Source organism: Rhinoraja longicauda, chromosome 9 (assembly GCF_053455715.1).
Source record: "Rhinoraja longicauda isolate Sanriku21f chromosome 9, sRhiLon1.1, whole genome shotgun sequence".
Classification (NCBI taxonomy): Eukaryota; Metazoa; Chordata; class Chondrichthyes; order Rajiformes; family Arhynchobatidae; genus Rhinoraja; species Rhinoraja longicauda.
Window position 1 is genome coordinate 27,157,118 of NC_135961.1, and position 16,749 is coordinate 27,173,866.

The window sequence follows — 16,749 nt, forward strand, 5'->3', positions numbered from 1 at the left end:
ACTCACCTCTGCATCTGGTTCCTCGACTTCCTGAACAACAGATCACAATCAGTGAGGAGAGGTAACATATCATCCTATATTTATTTTATTTTTCATATTTCAGATACAGCGCGGAAACAGGCCTTTTCGGCCCACCAAGTCCGCGCCGCCCAGCGATCCCCGCACACTAACACTATCCTACACACACTAGGAACAATTTTTACATTTACCCAGTCAATTAACCTACATACCTGTACGTCTTTGGAGTGTGGGAGGAAACCGAAGATCTCGGAGAAAACCCACGCAGGTCACGGGGAGAACGTACAAACTCCTTACAGTACAGCACCCGTAGTCAGGATCGAACCTGAGTCTCCGGCGCTGCATTCGCTGTAAAGCAGCAACTCTACCGCTGCGCCACCGTGCTGCCACCGTCCTCTACAATAAACCTCCACACCAGTGCCCTGCCAAGATGCATTCTTAGCCCCCTTCCTTACTCCTTATATACCCACAACTGTACAGCCAAATACAAATTCAACTCAATTCAAAAATTCGCAGACGACACCACCGTAGTGGGCTGGATATCAAATAATGATGAGACAAAGTACAGGAAGAAGATTGAGAATCTCGCAACCTGGTGTCAAGACAACAACCTTTCCGTCAATGTCAGCAAGACAAAGGAGATTGTGATCGACTTCAGGAAGCGAAGCGGTACACATACCTTGGCCTACATTGACAGTGCCGAAGTAGTGATGGTTGAAAGCTTCAAGTTCCTTGGAGTAAATATCACCAGCAAACTTGTCCTGGACCAACCATCTGGAAGCAATGGCCAAGAAAGCAAACCAATGTTTCTACTTCCTCATTCAACCTTTCAGAGGCATTGGTACGCTACACCAGCATGTACCATCACATTAAACCCCTGGTGACTAAATAGTAGGTTAGTGTGGAGGAGAAGATGGAGGGTGTTAGGTGGATTGGTGATTGCCTTATTTTCATTTATAATTTGCTCCTAAACAACTGAAACAACTGACTTACCCTTTCAGAATGTTCCAGGTCTGGGCCCATTGCAGTAGATCTCAGTAACAAAGGCAATGAAAATGTCATCCTTTGGATAGATTGTTGCTCAGAGATTTGCAGACAGGGATGTTGCTTCCATGAAAAATCAATCAGCCAGACCCTCTCCTCATGCTCGAGGTCATGTTGGGTGCCATGTAGCTCCAATAAAAGGGAAAAGTACTATGTGGTCCATACAACTCTAAAATCTAATCCTGCAGGAAACAATGAGTTCTATTCTGATAGAATTCCTCACGAGCCTAAAAGCAAGAAAGGATCCTTTGTAACACAATAAGTGTGATCCCTCTTCCTGTGGTTCAATGCTGATTTCCTATGTATTATACCCACATTGTGTTTTGGGTTGAAGGCTTCAAGTAAGTACTGCATGGCCAACCTCCACCATATAGCCTGCATGGCTTGGGCTTGGATATGCTTTATGTGTGAAACTCCTCAATTCAATGTTACAAACTGCACCCAAAAGATGACTCTTAATTCTTACAAAACTGGGCTACCTGATTAAACACAGCTTTATCTTCAGCCAACATTAAGTTGTGTGTCTGAAAGCATGGGACATCATTTTTTTCTTTAACAGGGCATTGCTGAAGATTGCACATTAGTTTTACAGGGTGTAAGACATAAGCAATGCAAAAAAAAGAGGAAATATGCTCGACCTCCTGAACTTCTCCTCATGCGTTTATAAAAGGCTCTCTCTTGGCGTGATTGCAGCAGATTTCAGCGGGTGCTCGTCTGTTTTCTACAGTAATCAAAAATAGGAAAAAATAAAGCAAACCTAGAACTAGTTCACACAGCCCTAGCAAACTCTTACAAAGCAGAGACCAGCCCAGTCAGGTGGGCAGGACTATCATACTGCCAAAAAAAACATGTTCCAACATCTCTGTTGAAAAGGTCTAAAACAATGTAAAATTATTTCAGCTGCTGGTTGCTCAGGAAGTGTAACAAAAAACATTCTAACTGCTTCAGAAGATGAAATAAAATATTTGGTTTCAGTTCCCTGGCTGTTCCTTATCCGTTTCTTTCCCCAAGTGCCACAGAAAGGATGGTGCAGTATCAATGTATCTGCTCTTCTTCTGACCTTCCAAATTAATATGCAGAAAGAGGAAATATTCTTACCGGTGTCATCAAAACAGGCAAACCACTATCAAAATATACACAACATCAGTGTGAATTTATGAGAAAGATGTCATTCCTCACAAGTCCAATTCATCTGAAAGACTGGTGGTGGTTCAGGTAAAAATTACCACAAATATTAAAACATATTAAAACATTTTTTATTCTCTCAGATGCTGATAGAACCATTGTGTATTACCAACCTATTTTTCATATGTTCCTTATAACTCAATATTTTATTTGCAGACAGGGATGGTGCTTGTGAAAAAGGGTACATATGTTTTAATCCCTCAAATGTTAATTTGTTCTTCTTTTATGGCTGCTTAATCTTAGCCCATGGCTTTTTCAGCACGTTGAGAGCAGGATATGTGGCCTTCAGTTGTGGGTGGGGTTTTTAGTAGATGTGTTTAATGAGACAACACTTACTAGATGTAGGTGCTGGCAAATAAATTGCTTCAACAATAAGTGAAAACAATATCCACCTTGGAAATACAATGACCATTCATGTGTCGCATGGTGGCATAGCAAGCAGAGATGCAAGGTCTAGCCTGACTTCTGGTACTGTTCTGTGTGGAATCAACATGTTCTACCTGTGACTGCATTAGGTTTGCTTCAGCTTCCTCCCATATCGCAAGGAATGTAAGTTGATAGTGTGTAGGTGAGTGATAACATTTGGGATGTGTTTGAGATTGTGGGGAGAATAAATTATAGGTTAAATTACTCTGTGCTGGGACCTCTATTGTTTGTGATGCATATAAAGGTGCCTACACAGATCCCTTCTGGGCACCATCCGTCACAGACCTCCAGTCAGAAAAACGCCCTCCACTATTACCCTCCATCTTCTATGGCCTAACCGATTTTCAATCCACTCTATCAAGCCTCTATGGATCTCATGTGCCTTAATCTTCTTGATCAGCCTTGCATGAGGGACCTTATCAAAAGTTTTAAAGTCTATGGAGTAAACATCCACGGTCCTTACCTCATCAACCATATAAGTCACCTTCTCACAAAATAAAATTTGTAACATCTGACCTGCCTAAAACAAAGCCACGCTGATTATCCCTCATAAGTTCATGGTTCTCCTGCTACGAGTACATTTTATCCCAGAGAGTCTTTGCTTAATTTCCTGATGTAAGAATCATCACCTTATAATTTCCTGCTTTGTCCCTATTGCTCTTCTTAAACTAAGGAACAATGTTGACTATTCTCCAGTCCTCTGGGACACCACCTATGGCTAGAGAGGGTAGAAAGATCTCTGTCACGGCCCCAGCAATCACTTTTCTTGCCTCTATCAATAACATGGGATAGATCCTGTCAGGCTTTGGGGACTTACCCACTTCAATGTTCTTCGAAAGGCCTAATACATCCTCCACCTTGATATTAACATGCCCTCCCTGATCTCACCATTTTCCATGTCCTTCTCTTTGGTGCTATCAACGTGAAATACTCATTTAGCATCTCACCCACATCCCCTGGCGCCAGGCAAAAAGTCCCTCTTTTATCCTTGAGTGGACCAACCCTCTCCCTGACTACTCTCTTGTTTTGAATGTATGCATAAAATGCCTTATGATTCTCCTTAATTCTACTTGCCAAGGACATTTCATGGCCCCTTTTAGCCTTCCCGATTCCTTTTAAAGTTTTTTCCTGCTTCCTTCATATTCCTCAAGGGCCCTGTCCCATTTTGGCTTCCTAAATTTTACATGTGCTTCCTTTTTCTTTCATGTACTAATTTCATACTATGCAATCTTTCTTCATTAACTATCTGTTCCTGTGATTTAATATTTTTTACTGTTTATGATTTAGTTGGCAAGAAGAAATGTACTTGTTGTTTGAACATGACAGCTGCTTCTGTGCCACTAAACATATGTAGAAGTAATTAAGCTAGACTTTGTTTACCAGAAACTGAACCTGGATTCTCATGTTTCTTATCAGCAATATGAAAAGACAAATTGTAATTGAGTTGATTTTCACCAGTGTAATAGAAACTACCACATAAAGGATGCCTTAATCCAAAAATGAGAACTGATTTCAATCTGAATGCAGGAAAGACATAACAATGACCTATCAATAGCAAAGCAGGCATCTCAAATTCACAAATTATTGCTTTACAAATTAAACCTGACAACTGGCGATGCAGCTGGGTGGTAGTGTTTTGTCTCCATATAAATTGATAATGAACTTAATCCTGGTACAATGATCATTTTCTCGTTCTGCTGATTTTAAGCATCCTACATGAAATGTACTGTACAGCCATAACCTGCATCCTAGCGGTAGTATGAGGACACAGTAATTTATTTCTAAATGCCACAAAACAATTAGCAACAAGAGCATCCCTGTAGGAAATTCAGAGACTTGATTTTTATACTGTGTACTTCATCTCCACTACATCTCTGTGTAGAGAGACCCATGGCAGTAACTAGTTCTTTAAGTAACAACACTGATTATAAAATATGAATAGGACTGGATCATATGACCACTTGAGCCCGCTCTGTCATTCAATCATTATCATGACCTCAAAACTATTCTCAGTCTCCAATAATCCTAGACCCTTCTATCATCTAACAATCTATATAATTCAGGCCTGAAGATATTTGATGATTGCTACCGTAGGTCTCTGGGGTACAAAATGAATCATTACCCACAGAAAGGAAAAAATTCCTTGTCACCTCAGCCTTAAATGGGTGAGCAATTATTTTGAAATTATGTCCCCCAGTTCTACATTTCTCCCATAAAAAGAGAAACATTCCCTCAGCATCCACACTGCCAATCCCCAGAATCTTGTGAGCCTTTTATTTCTCAGACAACCTGCTCACCTTCTCTTCATCACACAACCCCTTCATAGAAACATAGACAATAGGTGCAGGAGGAGGCCATTTGGCCCTTCGAGCCAGCACCACCATTCAATGTGATCATGGCTGATCATCCAAAATCAATATCCCATTCCTGCTTTTCTCCATATCCCTTGATTCCGTTAGCCCTAAGAGCTAAATCTAACTCGCTCTTGAACACATCCAGTGAATTAGCCTCCACTGCCTTCTTTAGCAGAGAATTCCACAGAGTCACAACTCTCTGGGTGAAAGTTTTTCCTCATCTCAGTCCTAAATGGCCTACCTCTTATTCTTAAACTGTGACCCCCTGGTCTGGACTCCCCCAACATCAGAAACATTTTTTCTGCATCTAACCTGTCCAATCCCTTAAGAATTTGATATGTTTCTATAAGATCCCGTCATCCTACTATGATGGTTGACCCATTCTTTTATCATGCCCGGTTGACCCATTCTTTTATCATCTGTCAGTCCCGCCATCCCGGGAATTAATCTGGTGAACCGATGCTGCACTCCCTCAATAACAAGAATGTCCTTCCTCAAGGTAGGAGACCAAAACTGCACACAATACTCCAGGTGTGGTCTCACCAGGGCCCTGTACAACTGCAGTAGGACTTCCTTGCTCCTATACTCAAATCCTCTCACTATGAAGACCAACATGCCATTTGCTTTCTTCACTGCCTGCTGTACCTGCATGCTTACTTTCAGCTTTCATGCTTACTTACTTTCATCAGGTATATAGTGAATCTTATTGAAATGTCTCAATTTCAAGTGTAATCTTGGGTGATTATAGTGCATTTATTTTTGTAAGGTTTATCATAACACTATCCAATATATTATTGCTAGCGTTATTATTATGTGACTGCTAATTTTATTGCCGTTATTATTGTGTGGGATTTTAGGTAGTCAGTCTTGCCCCAAATTAATTTTCGTTCCGACTGACAATTGTTGCATTGGAGACTTATATTGTACACAGAAAGTCCCCTGTTGGACATGCGGTGAGTGCATGTTAAGTTACCTGCTACTGTGATGAAAGAAAAGTAAAGAATCCAACTGTAGCCCAATTATTACCCACAGCCCAGAGTGACTGGAGTAATTCAACTCCACAAAACCTAGGGTTTTACCAGCATATCTCTCCTTAAATGAGATCAATAGACAATAGACAATAGGTGCAGGAGTAGGCCATTCAGCCCTTCGAGCCAGCACCGCCATTCAATGCGATCATGGCTGATCACTCTCAATCAGTACCCCGTTCCTGCCTTCTCCCCATACCCCCTCACTCCGCTATCCTTGAGCTCTATCCAGCTCTCTCTTGAAAGCATCCAACGAACTGGCCTCCACTGCCTTCTGAGGCAGAGAATTCCACACCTTCACCACTCTCTGACTGAAAAAGTTCTTCCTCATCTCCGTTCTAAATGGCCTACCCCTTATTCTTAAACTGTAGCCCCTTGTTCTGGACTCCCCCAACATTGGGAACATGTTTCCTGCCTCTAATGTGTCCAATCCCCTAATTATCTTATATGTTTCAATAAGATCCCCCCTCATCCTTCTAAATTCCAGTGTATACAAGCCTAATTGCTCCAGCCTTTCAACATACGACAGTCCCGCCATTCCGGGAATTAACCTAGTGAACCTACGCTGCACGCCCTCAATAGCAAGAATATCCTTCCTCAAATTTGGAGACCAAAACTGCACACAGTACTCCAGGTGCGGTCTCACCAGGGCCCGGTACAACTGTAGAAGGACCTCTTTGCTCCCATACTCAACTCCTCTTGTTACGGCCAACATTCCATTGGCTTTCTTCACTGCCTGCTGTACCTGCATGCTTCCTTTCAGTGACTGATGCACTAGGACACCCAGATCTCGTTGAACATCCCCTCTTCCTAACTTGACACCATTCAGATAATAATCTGCCTTTCTATTCTTACTTCCAAAGTGAATAACCTCACACTTATCTACATTAAACTGCATCTGCCATGTATCCGCCCACTCACACAACCTCTCCAAGTCACCCTGCAGCCTTATTGCATCTTCCACACAATTCACACTACCCCCCAGCTTAGTATCATCTGCAAATTTGCTAATGGTACTTTTAATCCCTTCATCTAAGTCATTAATGTATATCGTAAATAGCTGGGATCCCAGCACCGAACCTTGCGGTACTCCACTGGTCACTGCCTGCCATTCCGAAAGGGACCCATTTATCCCCACTCTTTACTTTCTGTCTGTCAACCAATTTTCTATCCATGTCAGTACCCTACCCCCAATACCATGTGCTCTAATTTTGCCCACTAATCTCCTATGTGGGACCTTGTCGAAGGATTTCTGAAAGTCGAGGTACACCACATCCACCGACTCTCCCCTGTCAATTTTCCTAGTTACATCCTCAAAAAATTCCAGTAGATTTGTAAAGCATGATTTCCCCTTCGTAAATCCATGCTGACTCGGAATGATCCTGTTACTGCTATCCAAATGCTCAGCAATTTCGTCTTTTATAATTGACTCCAGCATCTTCCCCACCACTGATGTCAGACTAACTGGTCTATAATTATCCGTTTTCTCTCTCCCTCCTTTCTTAAAAAGTGGGATAACATTTGCTATCCTCCAATCCACAGGAACTGATCCTGAATCTATAGAACATTGAAAAATGATCTCCAATGCTTCCACTATTTCTAGAGCCACCTCCTTAAGTACCCTGGGATGCAGACCATCAGGCCCTGGGGATTTATCAGCCTTCAGTCCCATCAGTCTACCCAAAACCATTTCCTGCCTAATGTGGATTTCCTTCAGTTCCTCCATCACCCTAGGTTCTCCGGCCCCTAGAACATTTGGGAGATTGTGTGTATCTTCCTCAGTAAAGACAGATCCAAAGTAACGGTTTAACTCGTCTGCCATTTCTTTGTTCCCCATAATTAATTCCCCTGCTTCTGTCTTCAAGGGACCCACATTTGCCTTGACTATTTTTTTCCACTTCACGTACCTAAAAAAACTTTTGCTATCCTCCTTTATATTATTGGCTAGTTTACCCTCGTACCTCATCTTTTCTCCCCGTATTGCCTTTTTAGTTAACTTTTGTTGCTCTTTAAAAGAGTCCCAATCCTCTGTCTTCCCACTCTTCTTTGCTATGTTATACTTCCTCTCCTTAATTTTTATGCTGTCCTTGACTTCCCTTGTCAGCCACAGGTGTCTCTTACTCCCCTTAGAGTCTTTCCGCCTCTTTGGGATAAATTGATCCTGCAACCTCTGCATTATTCCCAGGAATACCTGCCATTGCTGTTCTACCGTCTTCCCTGCTAGGGCCTCCTTCCAGTCAATTTTGGCCAGCTCCTGCCTCATGCCTCTGTAATCCCCTTTGCTATACTGTAATACTGACACTTCCGATTTTCCCTTCTGCCTTTCCATTTGCAGAGTAAAACTTATCATGTTGTGATCACTGCCTCCTAATGGCTCTTTTACCTCTAGTCCCCTTATCAGATCAGGATCATTACACAACACAAAATCCAGAATTGCCTTCTCCCTGGTAGGCTCCAGTACAAGCTGTTCTAAGAATCCATCTCGAAGGCACTCTACAAACTCTCTTTCCTGGGGTCCATTTCCAACCTGATTTTCCCAGTCTACCTGCATGTTGAAATCTCCCATAACCACCGTAGCATTACATTTGTGACACGCCAATTTTATCTCCTGATTCAACTTGCACCCTATGTCGAGGCTACTGTTTGGGGGCCTATAGATAACTCCCATTAGGGTCTTTTTACCCTTACAATTCCTCATTTCTATCCATACTGATAGCAACTCCATACTGTTACACAACATGGTAGGTGTGGTCTCACTATTGCCCTGCAGTTACAGCAAGGCTTGCTTATTTTTTATACTCCATCCCCATTTCAATAAAGGCCACAATATTTCCATGTCCGTGTATTAATATGTGCCATCTTGACAAATGTCTATTATGTTCAATGCACAGCAATATTTCTAAGAGTGTGTGCTATGAAGGTCTATTAATTTATTTATTAAGCATAATAATTAATTAGTTGAGTAAAATTATATTTGTAGATTCAATAGAGTAAATGCCACAGCGGTAGAGTTGCTACCTTCTTTGGTTACTTTGTTACCTACTTCGGGTGCTGTCTGCTCAGAGCTTGTATGTTCTCCCTATGACTGCGTGGGTTTTCTCTAGTTGTTCCGGTTTTCTCCCACACTCCAAAATGTACATGTTTGCAGGTTAATTGGCTTTGGTAAGTTGTAAAATTGTTCCTAATATGTAGGATAATGTTGGTGTTTGGAGTGATGCTGGTTGGCGTAAACTCGGTAGAGCAAAGGACCAGTTTCTACACAGTATCTCTAAAGTCTAAAGGGGGGTTTTGAATGCAAAACCACCCAGTAGCTTATACTCTATTGAATCTAAAAATATAATTTTACTCAACTAATTATTATGCCAAAGAAATAAATTCATTGGTCTAGAAGATAGACACAAAATGCTGGAGTAACTCAGCGAGACAGGCAGAATCTCTGGAGAGAAGGAATGGGTGACGTTTCGGGTCGAAACCCTTCTTCAGTCCAATTCATTGGTCCGTTGCTCTGCCCACTGGCATTGGTTCTGATAAACATCAGAATTTGGATTTCATTTTCCAATAATAAGTAATTTTTAAAAAAATCAACAATTCAGCCATAGGAAATGTAAAAAAACTGCTGATGCTAGAAATTCTATGGGGAAAAAAAGTTAGTATTTCAGGCTGACAACCTCCTGACAAGTTCATTCAGCTTTCTTTCCCCGTAGATAGTTTGTTGACCTGCTTGATATTTCCAGTGATTATTTCAACAATTCAGCTATCTCTCTTAGAACATCACATCAAATCATTTTATTGATCCTTTGAACAATGCTGTCAACAGAATCAAGATTTTTACAAGCTTAGGTTTTCACTCGGTTGGCCTTGCTGAATATATTTGGTCGGTGAGGAGGTGCTGCGTCTCTCATCAAGGATCCCCAACATGAGAGCCATGCATTCTTCATACTTCTACTGCTGGACAGGATGTACGGAAGACTTAAATCCCACACCACAAGGTTCAAGAACAGCTACAACTCTGAGATTTATGAATCAACCCACACAATCCTAATTCTACCTCAACAACAGAATATCACAGTCTATCTCTTGTACCACCATGGGTCTTGTCCTCTATTTATGCTTCGCACTATCGTCTTGTTTTTATGCACAGTCATTTTCTTTTCACTGTTTAGTAGAATTTGTAAGTAATTTATGCTTTTGTGTGTTGTTTGAGTCTATGTGTCTAAGATGCCATTCCAACTGTTTAAAATAGTGATAAAGCAAGAGCTTATTTTGGTTTTCTGCACTGTATCAAGTCAAGTCAAGTCAAGTCAAATTTATTTGTCACATACACATACTCGATGTGCAGTGAAATGAAAGTGGCAATGCCTGCGGGTTGTGCACAAAAAGAAATGTTGCAGAGAATAATATGGAAGTAAAACAAAGCAACTTGTTTTAGTTCAGAGACAGCCCATCGAGCCCACACCAATCAACGATCACCCGTACATTAGTTCTATCCTACAGACAAGGAGCAATTTATAGAAGCTAATTGGCCTACAAATCTGTACATCTTTGTAATGTGGAAAGAAACCAGAGCACCCGAGTAAAATCCAGGGAGAAAGTAGAAACTCCATACAGTCAGCACCCATAGTCAGGATCAAACCTGGGACTCTGCTGCTATAAGGCAGCAGCCCTATCACTGCGCCACAGTGCTGCCAAATCTCAGGTAATGGATATTTTGGAGTATGAAACACAATTAACTTCCCTGGTCTGCAACCTAAGTGTTAACTGAGTTTCTCGTCCACTGATACGGCAAGCAATATTATTGTGAAGCAAAATTTATAACCAGTTTCTTTAGTTATCCAGTAAAGTACTTTCATATTTAATCAAAGTATACATTTTCCTGTGATGTTTGCTTTTTGAAAGTTGGATGGTGCAGTTTACCAGCAGAAATAATACACAACACTTAGAAAGCTGTGATGCCTTTAAGTGGATTTAAAATCTGTGGAGGATCAAATGAACAAGAATTTAAATGTTGCTGAATAAGAACATAATTGATAACTCTGGAAAATACTTGTAAGCCTCCAAAAAATTTTTTAGGATTGGCATTCTGTTTCTATTTTGTTTTCTCTCTGGATCATTTTGTACCTCCTTCAGCAAAATATTCATCACGGGTAAAGGATTTTTGTGCTCATTTACACAAGAAATATCAGTGGCATGTGTTTGTTAGCTCTTTATTTTTGTTACACATACATGCACTTCCTCAGTGTTCCATATAAGGACTAGTATGGATAGCTTTATTTTTGGTCTGCCCTAACAGTACACAGATACTTATATTGCAAATATTTATGCTATTTTGGCTGAGACTACTGTAATTAATTTCAAACTACTTCACAATGTATAGTGAACTCAGACTTTATTCCCATGGGTGATCACTAATCTGAAACATTAACTCTGTTGCTCTCTTTTGATCCTTCTCACATCGTTGAATATCTCCATCCTTTTCTTTGATTTTATTTCAGATTCCAGTATTTAGGGAATTTTGCTTTTGCTTCAGTACACTGTTCCTCTGAATCCCATTCGCATTCTGAGCCTGTCTCCCTAAGGTCTTTGAAATACCAGATCCATTCTGCCACATCTTGGAGACAATGTTTGCACATCTATTTTGCTTTGAACCCTGGCTGAAAGAAAGTGTACACAAAGAATGCAAATGTTCTCTGAGATGTGCATGAGTGAGACAAAGGTGATGCAGATCAACTTTTTCTGTAATTTCTTCTTTCTCTTGAGACGGTGAGAAAACGGTCTAGATCTTACACAATGCACACAATCATTCCAATTGTGTGGCCAATATAAATGCTGAGATATCAGACCGATCGATACAGCAACAGGACAAGAATGTATTTTGCCTCCAATACTCATTAATTATTAATTGATAACAATTTGTGATAGTAACAACCTACTCATTAAACAAGTAGTGTAAGAAAATAACTGCAGATGCTGGTACAAATCGAAGGTATTTATTCACAAAATGCTGGAGTAACTCAGCAGGTCAGGCAGCATCTCAGGAGAGAAGGAATGGGTGACGTTTCGGGTCGAGACCCTTATTCAGACTGATGTCTGGAGTCCAGGTAGGCGAGGAATCGAGTGGTGAGGGCGCGAAGAATAAAGTATAGTTGGGGCCCGTTGCAGGTGTGGGTGAATGAGGCCCGGAGCTGTGGGAGAGTCAGGGTGAGGGCCTGCTGGTGCCAGCGCATCGCAGCCAGGGTACAACGAAGGGCACGGAAGGAAAATTGTTCTGAAAAGCAGCAGATCGACTGTTGGAGCCTGTAGTCCGGGTTGGGTCCGAATTGGGAGGTCTGGAAACGGAGCTGGAAACCCCAAGGCAGAAGATGGAGGCGCAGGCAGTCTGAAGAAGGGTCTCGACCCGAAAAGTCACCCATTCCTTCTCCTCTGAGATGCTGCCTGACCTGCTGAGTTACTCCAGCATATTGTGAATAAATACTCATTAAACAATCTCAGATATTCTGATGATCTCAACAGTATTGCCCAAATACAGATACACCACATGCAATTTATGAAGCAAGTAAGTAGTTTACTCAGACATAAATACAGGATGTAGGTTTGTTTATGTACAGATGATTGGACAATCATATGATTCTCATCAAAAGAAAATAAATTGAGAAAGTGGACAAATTGTTACATCCATCAAAAACAATTACAGAAGAAGGGGAAGTGTACCGATGAAATCAAAATCAGTCTTGCAATGCAATTGAAATGAAATTTTAGCAATATAAATATTATAGTATGGCAGTGCAATGCTGCCCTGGGGCAAATGAAAATAATGGTTACTTGTGGTAAAAATAGTTTGGTTCTGATGAACTTTGGATGACTTTTAACTTTAGAAAATTAGCAATGGAAAAGGATGATAAGAAGACTTGGATCTGGCCAAATATTATTGTCAAAAAGTCGCCAACCATTGTAGTTAAGCCATACGAAGGATGATAGTGAAATCAACCAACTTAACTAAGTAGTTCTGCACAATGCACGCTTTCAGAATGCAAATTAGGTCAATGCGATCAATGAATTAGGGATCTCTAATTGTATAGCGAGGGCAGAATTGGCTATAACACAAGTTCTATTGGGAGCTAGAGAACTATTCAAAGATTACTTTAGAAATTGACAAGTAGAAAAAAGCTGTCTTAAAAAAAAACCAGTCTAAGGTGTTTCCACGTAGCCTCCATGCAGTAATCAAACATCATTATCTCTTAGGTCTGTCACTTTTACCGCAGGTGGCCATTGAAATTGGTAAGTAATTGCTTCCTTTGACACTTACTTGATTAAACAATGCGACAGAGAACCTTCAGTATTTTTAGTTTGCAATAACAAAAATAAACTTGTAGCTATTAAAAACATCTTTCTTTTTGCAAATCCTGCAGTAGAGATAACTCTTACTACGAATCTGAAACTCTTGTCCCTAACTCCCAATTGACACAATAATTTTATTAACATAATTTTCTATAACACAAGATTTCTTCAGAATGCAACTAACATTATGACAGAACTACCTTTATAACATCATCCAATTAAAAAAAGTAGTTTTCTGATAACAAATATCACAGGGCCTGATATTGGTTAATTTTTGAAAGCTGTCAGAAATGTTTAACTGATCAACATTCTGGTCTGCAATATCACCCAGTGCCTTACAACTTACCATAGGATGAAGATGGAAAGAAAAGTTCATAAGTTCGAGGAGCTGAATTAGGCCATTCGGTCCATCAAGTCTACTCTACCATTCAATCATGGCTAATCTACCTTTCCCTCTCAACCCCATTCTCCTGCCTTCTCCCCATAACTCATGACATCCTTGCAAATCAAGAATCCGTCAATCTTTCCCTTAAAAATATACATTGACAGCCTCTACAGCTGTCTGTGGCAATGAATTCCACAGATTCACCACCCTCTCTCTCACTGAAGAAATTCCACAGCAGCTTCTTTCTAAAGGTACATCCTTTTATTCAATAGACAATAGGTGCAGGTGACTATGGTTGGATAGTCTACAAACTCAGCAGCCGATCCACTTTGGTGCATTTTAAGCCACAGGTGTTATTGAAGTTTTGCCCATGGGCAACTCATTGAAAATCATCAAGCAGAGAAGTTCAAAAAGTTTTAATCAAACTACTTTTGCTCTTCACAAAGTTAAATAAAGGTGATGGAAAGTCCAAGTGTAATTGCCATTTGAACATTATTTTACTTTTTTTTAAGCATGAACAGGAATTCCCTTTTTTGGGGAATTCCATGCCTTTCAGGATACTGTCATGAAAAATTTCAGAGATGATTTTTAAAGTAATGAAGGAATTTGATGAATTCGATAGTGAGTGATTTTATGAATTGCCAGTGTATGAACACCAGGATATCGTTATAAACAATGCAAACTAATTAAAAAACTAGATGTAAAAGTTAAGGGAAAAAGCCCTGGGGTGCCACTCAATGTCAGGAAAAGAATATCACCTTAATGGAAAGGAAATTCAAACAAGCAGTTTTGGGCCCATATCAGAGGAAGGATGTATTGGCGTTGGAGAGGGTCCAAAGGATATTTACGAGAATGATCCTGGGGATGATTGGAGATAACGTGAGAGGATTTGATGGCACCGGGCCTGTACTTGCTGGAGTTTAGAAGGATGAGGGGTTGATCTCAGTGAAACCTACCGAATAATGAAAGGCCTAGATAGAGTGGATGTGGAGAGGGTGCTTCCAGTAGAGGAAGTGTCTTGGACCAGAGAGCACAGTCTCAGAATAAAAAGACATACCTTTAGAGTGAAGATGTGGAGGAATTTCTTTAGCCAGAGGGTAATGAATCAGTGGAATTGGACCTAAAAGAAGGTTTCTGTTTCCATTTTTTTCCTTATCTTAGTTGACAATGAAGTTTAACAGCAACAGGGTGTCCATGTGCACTACATGAATCGAGCTCCTACACGCACAAACTAGTTTAAGCAACTAAACTCAGTGTTTTATTTATACACAAGAGATGCTCATTCAGGTCCAGAAATGCTTATGTTTCAACAGAAGTCACTAAACACCAGTAAGTAGCAAGAGTGATGATCTTGACCTCCAAAAACAAGGTTTAATAGCTCAATACTCCAAAATCTGCTTATGTATCTCTGCAAATAAGTAGAACATTTAATAGAAATCTAAAGCCATGGCATGTTAATTTTTATCCATTTTGTTTCCTGCTGTCATAATTCAATTAGAGCCATCAGTTTGTATTAGTGCAGGAAAGCCCGTGCTGGGGTTTTGATGTGCAATCAAGTTGCACCTATCTTTCGATTTATTCACAAAATGCTGGAGTAACTCAGCAGGTCAGGCAGCTGCCTGACCTGCAGAGTTACTCCAGCATTTTGTGAATAAATCGATTTGTACCAGCATCTGCAGTTATTTTCTTATACACCTATCTTTCACTGTGCAGGGCCAACTAAACTTCCACCTGATGCTGGCAGCCATCATGAAGACGGCAGCCTGAAACTCCACTGCTTGTCAGGATAGCGTTTATCTACAGTCTGATTTCATGAGTTGCTACCATGGCTGTACTTCTGAAAGGAAATGCAGTCATCGTCTCTAAACACTGGTGGTTGTCATTCCAAAGATTTGGGAAGTTTGCTGAGCATCATTGCAGAATGCAGCAGAGCTGGAACATCACTTGCTATGGGCACAGCTACGGTCGTATTGATGAACAATGTGGCAATGAGGAGAAAAAAGATGCAGAATGCAATGAAACTCATTAACAAAGTTACATTCAGTAACTGTCAACAGCAGAGGCGAAGCATTAAGCATGTGGTACAGCAGAAGTTTGTTATCCCACATGCAAGGATCAGCAAGGTATCAACATATCCCATTCTCCCAACCAGACCAACCATAAGCCTCATCTACAGCCCCATGCAACACAGTCACAGATTCAATTAAGAGATTGATATAATTCAATCATGTGACACCCTAACCATAACACTAACCTCCACTTTCTGCGCTACACAATTCCAAGAATTCCAAAGTTGTTATCATCTTAGTAGTAATTGACATATCCCTCCACTATCCAGTATGTTTGCATTCTTATTCTAACTGCACATATTGCCAGAAATATAATGAATCACTTAGAGGCATAAAGAGATTCTGATACATATGCACGGTGTTTATTCCACTCTCTCGCACTACATTGTTCATGAACTTATACTGAAATCTTGAAGCAGGTTCTCAACCCAAAACATAGACAGTCCCTTTGCCTTAACAGATGCTGCTTGACCCACTGACTTTGTGTATCAGTTTGGTTTATGCTACATATTCCAAATGTCCCACATTTATGTACACTACTTTGCTACTCCTTTTTTGAAAAAAGTAATTCATATTATGTCATATTAATTATAGATACCAGCCTAGTCGCAGGTTTTGAGGGTATTTGATCTTCTCAAAGATATTCCAATGTATCCATATTTACCAAGGTAAATGTCGTAGTTTGACTCGGTTCAGTGGGATTTTAAGCTGTTCTTCCACTCTCTCTTCTCCACCAACTATTATACACTTATATTCAACATAACTCTTGAGTATCTCCTGGAAGAATTGAGTGATTTACTGTACACTTCTGATTTTCTCTTCTATTCTCACAATGTTCCACATACTTTGACCATCGTCATTCCAACATGCCATTTCCCATGCCGGGTTTATTAGATGGTATTTAC

The 16,749-nt window shown here is 40.4% G+C and overlaps 1 protein-coding gene across 1 annotated transcript in view; it reads right to left on the reverse strand.

Moving 5' to 3' along the window:
* prkcea (protein kinase C, epsilon a) overlaps nt 1–16,749 on the reverse strand; it is a 426,235-nt gene that overhangs the window by 110,381 nt on the left and 299,105 nt on the right. The window lies entirely within an intron of this gene.